A 9,987-nucleotide genomic window follows, 5' to 3' on the forward strand; every position below is an offset into this window, starting at 1 on the left:
GTAGGAGCGTGGAGAATTTAATCCTCATTTACAGATGAGGAAACTGAGGCCCAGAGAAGTGAAGTGCCTTGCCCAAGGTCACACGGCAGACAAGTGACAGAGCCAGGATTAGAACCCAGGTCCTCTGACTCCCAGGCCTGTGTTCCTTCCACTAGGCCCCATTGCTGCAATAGTGAAGAACGCCTTCCTCCGCCTGTGGAGAATCAAATCCGTACCTCTGAAACGATTCAGCTTGACCCATCATGGAGGCCTCTGAGGCAGAGCCTCTAACCCTCAGCTCTTGCTTCGGCAGCAACTATCCCAAAATCGGAAGGACGCAGAGAAGATTAGAATGGCCCCTGCACAAGAATGACACGCAGATTTGTGAAGTGTTCCATATTTTTCTGCATGCCCCGACTTACTCTCTTTATTCACCCCCCTCCCAGCCCCACAGCGCTTATGCATATGTTTGTCATTTATTTATTTATATTAATGTCTGTCTCCCCCTCCAGACTGTAAGCTCACTGTGGGCAGGGAATGTGTCTGTTTATTGTTGTATTGTACTCTCCCAAGCACTTAGTACAGTGCTCTGAGCAAAGGAAGTACTCATAAATACAATTGCCATCCAGAAATGCCAGGGAGCCTCTTGCAGCCAGGGTAAGACAGTAGACTCCTGGCCTAGGGGTCCATCCAAGAGAGTAGATGGGAGTCAGCATGGCAGACAAACCCTGGGACAACCCATCCAGACAAGAGCAAGGGACAATAGAGAATGGAAGCTCGTGGCGGGCAGGGAACATGTCTACCTACTCTGTTACATTGTATTCTCCCAAGCACTTAGTGCAGTCCTCTGCACACAGTAAGCACTCAGTAATTGTTGCTGATGACGAGTGGATCCTGGGGTATAGACGCAGGCCCGACTCCTTGGCTGAGCCACTTTTTTGCTGTGTGACTGTGGAAAGCTTGTTTTCCTTCTCAGAGTTTTTTTTATGGAATTTAAGTGCTTACTATGTGCCAGGCAGTGTACTGAGCACTGGGGTCGATAGAAGCTAATCAGGTTGGGCACAATCAGTGCCCCACATGGGGCTCACAGTCTTAATACCCATTTTACAGATGAGGTCACTGAGGTCCAGAGAAGTGAAGTGACTTGTCCTAGGTCACACTCAAGAGAGGTGGCAGAGCTAGGATTAGAACTCAGGTCCCACTGACTCCCAGGCCTGTGCTCGACCCACTAGGCCATGCTGCTTCTCAAATTGGATAATGGAGTCGGCTATTCCTAGCGGCCCCACGAAGCAGGGAGCCCAGCAAGTTCTCCATGTCTTAAGGTAGCCGGCCCTTCTGGGAATTCTGGTTTAACACTGGCTTTCGGGCAACGCATTTTCTGCAGGGAGAGGTGGGTTGGCTTTCCTGGGAAAGAATACACTGGCCCAGAAACACCTGCCCAGGTGTGCTGGAGGCAAGAAAATTCTGGATTTTGCTTTGGATTGATAAATTTCAGTGGGGCTATTACTGATGCTGCTTTGAGCCCATGGAGTGTGCTCTGGTCTAACTTGTGTACTGTGTCTTCTATCTCCAGGTGGATCTAATGATAGCCTCATCATAACTTGGTGCTGAAATCAACACCTAAGCAAGCTGAATAGGAGTTCTGCCTTTAATCGCTGATGTTCTTAACCCCTTTCTCAGTCTTCCCACGGGGATTTCCGCACTCCTAGAATGGCAGTATAGCCTGGCTCAGCTACCTGTCTATTGTGGGACCTTGAACAAGTCACTTCACTTCTCTGTTCCTCAGTTTCCTCATCTGTAAAATGAGGATTAAATCGCACTTCCTCCTGTCGAGACTGTGAGCCCCATGTGGGACAGGGACCGTATCTATCCCAGTGCTTTGTACAGTGCTTGGTACATAATAAGTGCTTCTCACTATACAAGGAACAGTATGGCGTAGTGGCAAGAGACCAGGCTTGAGAGTCAGAGGACATGGGTTCTAATCCCAGCTCTGCCACTAGTCTGCTGTGTGACCTTGGACAAGTCACTTACCTTCTCTGTGCCTCAATTACCTTATCTGCAAAATGAGGATTAAGAATGTGAGCCCTCTTGGGATGGGGTCTGTTTCCCACCTGATTACCTTGTATCTGCTCCAGTGATTGGAACACTGCTTGGCACATAGTAAGTGCTTAACAAATGCCATCATCATTATTATTGTCTTAACAAGAGCCTAACAAGTACTATTTTAAAAAAATATATTTGAAGACAGAAGAGTGTTGGATATAAAATGGAAGGGCATTCCAGGCAGGAGAGAGGACATGATCAAGGGGTCATTGGTGAGAGAGGATCTTTTAGGATAGGAGAAATTCAGGCATGTTTGTAAGAGGAGGAAAGGGAACCACTGAGAAGTGAGTGGCTTTCATCTGAATGGTTCATACGTCCTTAACAGGGTGGAAAAGCACTTATGTTTCAGGGGCCTGTGAAGTGTCGCCAGATGGTCATTAAACCTCCGGGTAGATGTGGGAGGCCAATATTAGTGATTGTCTGATTTGCAGACCTGACCCTCCAGAACTGCCATTCTGAGGAGTAGTGTGCTGTCATCTTTCATTTGCTACTTTAGTTTCCCTTAGTGCTGGGATATTGATTCCCGTAACTGGCAGGTGGAGAAACACTGTGGCTGTTCTTCTCATAAGCCTGTTTTCATCGTTACGTAGCAACCACGTAGAGTTACAGTGGTTGTTAGAGGACCCGGGTTCTAATACCAGTTCCACCACTTGTCTGCTGAGCGATCTGGGAAAGTCACTTCACGACTCTGGGCCTCAGTCACCTCATCTGCAAAATGGAGATTCAATACCCATTCTCCCTCCTACTTAAAGTAGGAGTTCCATGTGGCACCTCATGATCTTGTATCTACCCCAGTACTTAGTAGGGTGCTTGGCATATACTAAATTTCCAACAGTTATTATTATCCTTGTATCCCATGATGCCCTGGTTATCATTAGCAAAGGTTTTTTCTGTTATTTGTTTTTGCACCGCAAGAATCCAACTCACCAGTTCTAATTGGAGGACACGGCAATGTTTGGCGACACCCTTTCTAGGGTAATCTCGTTGAGGGCGGGGGATGTGTCTGTTCATCATTATAATGTATTCCCTCCTCAGTTTCCAGAAGCAGCAGGGGTAGCGGCTCTGCCTGGCACTGTTCACCAGCCACATCGTGATGCCAATCCGCTCTCCTTCTCACCCACATTCGAGCTGTGGTATTGGTGATGCCTATTAATTGAATGGAGCAATTTGTTTGTAATTAACTTGCAAAATTTATGTCTTAGAAAAACAATTATGATGGCAAATATAATATAATTACGATAGCAGTATCAGGTCTAATTATAATAATATAATATAATATAATTACGATAGCAGTATCAGGTCTAATTGCTTTGAAGAAGAATTACTGATATCAGCGCCACAATGAGCACTATTCATCTCTGACAGCACTATGAAAATTCAGCCATTAGTCTGGTGCTCCAACTTTTTAAGGCAACTTCAAGTATTAAATTCCTTGGAGAAGCATAGGGAGCCATTCCCAAACTTCCGGGCCAGAGATTCAAAGGGTAAAATAAATGAACCCAGAATGTCTAGGAAGGAAAAGCTCCTTGAACCTTTCTCATCAGCAGAGGTGACAGCCACGCTTGGGCACAAAGGTTCTGACAGGTCAGAGATGGCCAGAGAGAGTTTTCTGCACAGCATACCCACAAGACACAGCCCACTCAGCATCTTCCTCAGACTCCGCCATCTGCAACCCCAAGTATTTTCTCGTTGGTGTGGAGAAAGCCCAATGTCAGGGAGGATGAATCTGATCTTCCTAGCTCGGCTGACAGGCTGTCTACTCAGTTTCATTCTGGATGCGCAGCTGGCCCACAACAGGAAATTAATTTCTGTTCTCTGTCAGATCCCATTCATCATCTGATGCTTCCTCTGGGGTTTGGAGCATCAAAAATCTGGTTACCGAGTGTGACCCAGTCTTTGCTGGAGAGCCCAGATCCAGCTGGAGCTTCATGTGAGGGACTGGCCAGAGGTCAAATGCCACAGACAATTACTCTTCCCCCTCTTCAAAGCCAAGAGGGCTTCTCCAACTAAACCCTCCTTTCCTCTTCTCCCACTCCCTCCTTCTTCGCCCTGACTTGCTCCCTTTATTCATCCCCCTTCCCAGCCCCACAGCACTTATGTACAGATCTGTCAATTATTTATATTAATGTCCATCTCCCCCACTAGACTGTAAGCTCATTTAGGCAGGGAATATATCTGTTTATTGTTATGCTGTGTTCTCCCAAGTGCTTAGTTCAGTGCTCTACACACAGAAACCATTCAATAAGTACAATTGAAAGAATGATTGAAAGGCCAGAGGTCAGTGGCCACAGGCTTGCCCACAGAGGCCAAAGAACTGACTTGTGGCTCACATAAGCACATCCTTCCTCAAGAGGCTCCAGGCAAGTTCAACCACTGGAGTTTAACCCAGTCTTGCAAATAAGTATGAAAAATGACCAGCCTGAGACAGGTTGTTCTGGCCCAGGCACCCAGTAGGGAACCAATGACCACCATTCTTTCTACTACTATTAAAAAAAACATAGGAAACCTCCCAAGATGTGAAGACATTTCATTGAAAAATGAAAAACACCTGGATCCAGTGGCATACCTGTTGAGATCCTCCAACACGGAAAGGACACCCCGTTAAAGGACCTGCACAAACTTTGTAAGCTCGCTGTGGGCAGGGAATGTGTCTACCAACTCTATTGTACCATACTCTCCCAAACACTTAGTACAGTGCTCTGCACATAGTGAGCGCTCAATAAATACCATTGATCGAATGACTGATTGATTCCTCAATGTATGGACCCTGAGGAAAAGGTACAGGGCCTAAAACATGCCACCATCAGTGTTTTTAAGAATGGTGAAATATCAAGATTATGGCAACTATTGAGGAGTTTCATTGCTCTCCACTGCCAGTAAGATACTAGCCAGAGTCCTCTCCGATTGGTTACCAAAGAATATTGCCAACCAGACCCTTCTGGAGTTTCTGTGTGGCATCAGACCACAGCCTGGCACAGAGGACATACTCTTTGTTGTTCTACCTCCTATTTACAATGTGAGCCCCATGGGGGACCTGATTATCTTATATCTACCCTAGTGTTTAGTACAGTGGTTAGCATATAGTAAGTGCTTAAATACTGCTATTATTATTATCATTATTATTGTCTGAAAGCTGTGGATTAGCTTAACAAATACCGCTATTATTATCATTATTATCTGAAAGCTGTGGATTAGCTGAGGAACGCTTGCCCTCTAGACTGTGAGCTCATCGTGGGCAGGGAATGTGTCTGTTTATTGTCATTTTGTACTCTCCCAGGTGTTTAGTAAAGTGCTCTGCACACAGTAAGTGGTCAATAAATATAATTGACTGACTGACTGACTTCCAGATGGGGTGGGTTTTCAGGTGGCTTCGAAAGCAGGAGAAATGTGGCCTAGCAGACTTCAAGCGGGAGGTAGATCTGGGAATCATAAAATAGAGGTGGTAACTGAAAGAATACGTGCTGATAAACTCAAGAGAGTGAGGGTAGAGGGAAAAGAGTAGGTGATTTAGAATGGAGACTTCCAGGAACCCCACAGTTAGGGGGCGAGAGGAGGAAGACGACCCAGCAAAAGAGATGGAGAAAGAGCAGACAGTAGAACTGGGAGAGAATTCTTTCATTAAAACCTAGGCCAGGGAGAGCTGGGTCCAGGTTCGCAGCTCAGATCATTTCCACGACCTGGCCTCCTAGTGAAATTCATTCAATAGTATTTATTGAGCGCTTACTATGTGCAGAGCACTGTACTAAGCGCTTCGGATGAACAAGTCGGCAACAGATAGAGACAGTCCCTGCCGTTTGACAGGCTTACAGTCTAATCAGGGGAGACGGACAGGCAAGAACAATGGCAATAAATAGAGTCGAGGGGAAGAACATCTCGTAAAAACAATGGCAACTAAATAGAATCAAGGCGATGTACAATTCATTAACAAAATAAATAGGGTAACGAAAATATATACAGTTGAGCGGACGAGTACAGTGCTGTGGGGATGGGAAGGGAGAGGTGGAGGAGCAGAGGGAAAAGGGGAAAAAGAGGGTTAAGCTGCGGAGAGGTAAAGGGGGGATGGCAGAGGGAGAAGAGGAGCTCAGTCTGGGAAGGCCTCTTGGAGGAGGTGAGTTTTAAGTAGGGTTTTGAAGAGGGAAAGAGAATCAGTTTGGCGGAGGTGAGGAGGGAGGGCGTTCCAGGACCGCGGGAGGACGTGACCCAGGGGTCGACGGAGGGATAGGCGAGACCGAGGGACGGTGAGGAGGTGGGCGGCAGAGGAGCGGAGCGTGCGGGGTGGGCGGTAGAAAGAGAGAAGGGAGGAGAGGTAGGAAGGGGCAAGGTGATGGAGAGCCTTGAAGCCTAGAGTGAGGAGTTTTTGTTTGGAGCGGAGGTTGATAGGCAACCACTGGAGTTGTTTAAGAAGGGGAGTGACATGCCCAGATCATTTCTGCAGGAAGATGAGCCGGGCAGCGGAGTGAAGAATAGACCGGAGCGGGGCGAGAGAGGAGGAAGGGAGGTCAGAGAGAAGGCTGACACAGTAGTCTAGCCGGGATATAACGAGAGCCCGTAACAGTAAAGTAGCCGTTTGGGTGGAGAGGAAAGGGCGGATCTTGGCGATATTGTAGAGGTGAAACCGGCAGGTCTTGGTAATGGATAGGATGTGTGGGGTGAACGAGAGAGATGAGTCAAGGATGACACCGAGATTGCGGGCCCGAGAGACGGGAAGGATGGTCGTGCCATCCACGGTGATAGAGAAGTCTGGGAGAGGACCGGGTTTGGGAGGGAAGATGAGGAGCTCAGTCTTGCTCATGTTGAGTTTTAGGTGCCGGGCCGACATCCAGGTGGAGACGTCCCGGAGGCAGGAGGAGATGCGAGCCTGAAGGGAGGGGGAGAGGACAGGGGCGGAGAAGTAGATCTGCATGTCATCTGCGTAGAGATGGTAGTCAAAGCCGTGAGAGCGGATGAGTTCACCGAGGGAGTGAGTGTAAATGGAGAACAGAAGAGGGCCAAGAACTGACCCTTGAGGAACTCCAACAGTTAAAGGATGGGAGGGGGAGGAGGCTCCAGCGAAGGAGACCGAGAATGGCCGGCCAGAGAGGTAAGAGGAGAACCAGGAAAGGACAGAGTCCGTGAAGCCAAGGTGAGATAAGGTATGGAGGAGGAGGGGATGGTCGACAGTGTCAAAGGCAGCAGAGAGGTCAAGGAGGATTAGAATGGAGTAGGAGCCATTGGACTTGGCAAGAAGGAGGTCATGGGTGACCTTAGAGAGAGCAGTCTCGGTAGAGTGGAGGGGACGGAAGCCAGATTGGAGGGGGTCTAGGAGAGAATGGGAGTTAAGGAATTCTAAGCATCGATTCCCCTGAACACCCCCATCTTCATGGTGAATTTCAGTCTGAGGACCAGTCGGGTTTCTGTTCTGGTGAAGGCACAGGGGATGAGGTTGGTGTTTAAGCCGTTTCCCATGCTGGGGCAAAGACAGTACTAGTGATGGTAATAATACTAGTAATAGGAGAACTAGTAATGGTTAAAAATAGTGTTTGAGAAGCAGTGTGTCTTAGTGGAGAGAGAACAGACCTGGGAGTCAGAAGGACCTGGGTTCTAGTTCTGGCTCTGCCCTGTGTCTGCTATAAGGAGGTCATCGGTGACCTAGGAAACATGGTCTCAGAGGGTTGATAAGCCTGACTGAGGTGGATCAAGAGGAGAGTTGGTGGAGAGGAAATGAAGGCAGGTGTCCGGGATCGGTTTCAGGACTTTGGATGGGAGGTGGGGGAAGTTTTTTGAAGAGAAGACTACCCTAGCGTAGTCTTGCCCACTTTACCGTGGCCTTGGCATCTGGTCCAGGTGGGAAGTCAGTAGCCTTGTGGTTTGGCCATTGGCCATGTCACCCTGCAGGCCACCTGACCGGTGCCAGGAGACTTCATCTTTTCATCCTTTTCTTTCTCATCTGAGAGGATCGGTCATGGACAGAGCCAGATTTTCAACGGCGGTCAGTCAGCTAGGCAGCTGAGCCAGCTTCTCGGAAAATTACGAGTAGGTATGAGGTGCTGACAGGAAGAACTGGGCCGGTGGCTAGTGAGAGAGCGTGGCCTGGATGGAGGTGACACAAGGCGCAGCACCATCACCGTGAGAGTGAAGGAGCTCAGGAGATAATTTTCTACTCAATTCCTCATCTCTGTTCCCATAGTACACACAGCCACCATTCCCCCTGGCCTGTGGGAGCACACCACTTGTGGCTGTTGGTGCACACACAATCAATCCATCAATAGTTTTTATTGAGTACTTATTATGTGCAGAGCACTGTACTAAGTGCTTGGGAGAGTACAATACAACAGAATTAGTGGACATGTTCCCTGCACTTATGAGTTTACATAAAGTAGTTAGTGGCCATTGGCTCATACACAAAATTGCTCATGGACAGAGGGTGGACACACTGGGTCACTTATGGCTGTCGATGCCTATGTATGGTGTTTGGGTTGTGCGGGGGACGGGGGAGAGTGGGTACAGACAGAGTTCTCAGCAGCTGTGTAATGGTCCCTGAGTTAGAAGATGGGGGGATGGAAGGTTGGGCTTGATCAAGCTCTCTGAAATCTAGAACCCGCACTAGACTGGGCCCGGGCCGTGGACAAGTGAGCTAAATGTCCCTGAGCAGGTGAGATGGGTTCTCTCCCGAGAGGTCTCCAGGAAGTTCTTCCTGGCCCTGAGGGGCCACTTCTCAGGTCCCATGCCTCACTGGATTTCATCCCGCTGCCATCCTGGCATCCCTGCCGCCTTTCCTGCCCTGTCCAAATCACTCATGGCTAGTGGGTGTCCTTGACAGGTCACAGAGGACCTGGAAAACATGGCTTCATGTCGCCCCATGAACACCCTATTGAACTTCCGTCTCCCTCCACCTTCTCTTCTCCTGCAGGGGCACCAAGACTCCTACGATTCGATATGATATGATATAATATAATAATACTGTTAAGTGCTTACTCTGTAATAAGCATTGTACTAAGCACTGGGGTGGATTCAAGCAAATAAGGTTGGATATAGTCCCTGTCCCACGTGGGACTCACCATCTCAATCCCCATTTTATAGATGAGGTGTCTGAGGCACAGAGAAGTGAAGTGACTTGCCCAAGGTCCCAAAGCAGACAAGTGGCAGAGGAGGATTAGAACCCATTCCCTTCTGACTCCCAGACCCAAGCTCTAGCCACAAGCCATGCTGCTTCTCTAGATTGTAAGCTACTTGAGGGCAGGAATCATAGTTAATTACTTAATCATTGATTCATTTATGTTATTTGTTAAGTGCTTACTTATGTGTCAAGCACTGTTCTAAGCACTGCGGTAGATACAAGTCAGTCAAATAGAGCACAGTTCCTGTCCCACATGGGGCTCCAAGTCTAAATCTATGGCACGCTCCCAGCTGCTCAATACAGTGCTCTGTATAAAGTAAATGCTCAATAAATGCCACTGGTGATCATCTGATCCTCCTGTTGCATTTGAGCTGATAGCACTCCTTTTTTTTTAAATGGTAACTATTAGGTGCTTACTATGTGCCAAACACTGTACCAAGCACTGGGATAGATATAATATAATCAGGTTGGGCTCAGTCCCTGTCCCACATGGGAGTCATGAGCTAATCAATCAATCAGTGGTATTTTTTGAGGACTCACTGTGTGCAAAACACTGTACTAAGCACTTGGGAGAGTACACTACAACTGAGTTGGTAGATGTGTTCCATTCCCACAGTGAGCTTACAGTCTGGAGGAGCACAACCCAAGTAGGAGTGAGTAGGATTTAATCCCCATTTTACAGATGAGGAAACGGAGGCTCCGAGAAGTTAACTATCTTGTCCAAGGTCACACAGTAGACAAATGGATTATGATTCCAAGGCCCTGGCTTTTCTACTAAGCTGAGCCACTTCTGCTGCAGTTTTGGCTGG

The 9,987-nt window shown here is 47.9% G+C and overlaps 1 non-coding gene across 1 annotated transcript; it reads left to right on the top strand.

Moving 5' to 3' along the window:
• Positions 1-280: 280 nt before the first annotated feature.
• Positions 281-383, top strand: LOC114810896. The gene has a single exon (XR_003758586.1). It is a non-coding gene; the product is annotated as a U6 spliceosomal RNA (small nuclear RNA).
• Positions 384-9,987: the final 9,604 nt, after the last annotated feature.

Source organism: Ornithorhynchus anatinus, chromosome 3, assembly GCF_004115215.2.
Source record: "Ornithorhynchus anatinus isolate Pmale09 chromosome 3, mOrnAna1.pri.v4, whole genome shotgun sequence".
In the NCBI taxonomy this organism is placed as follows: Eukaryota; Metazoa; Chordata; class Mammalia; order Monotremata; family Ornithorhynchidae; genus Ornithorhynchus; species Ornithorhynchus anatinus.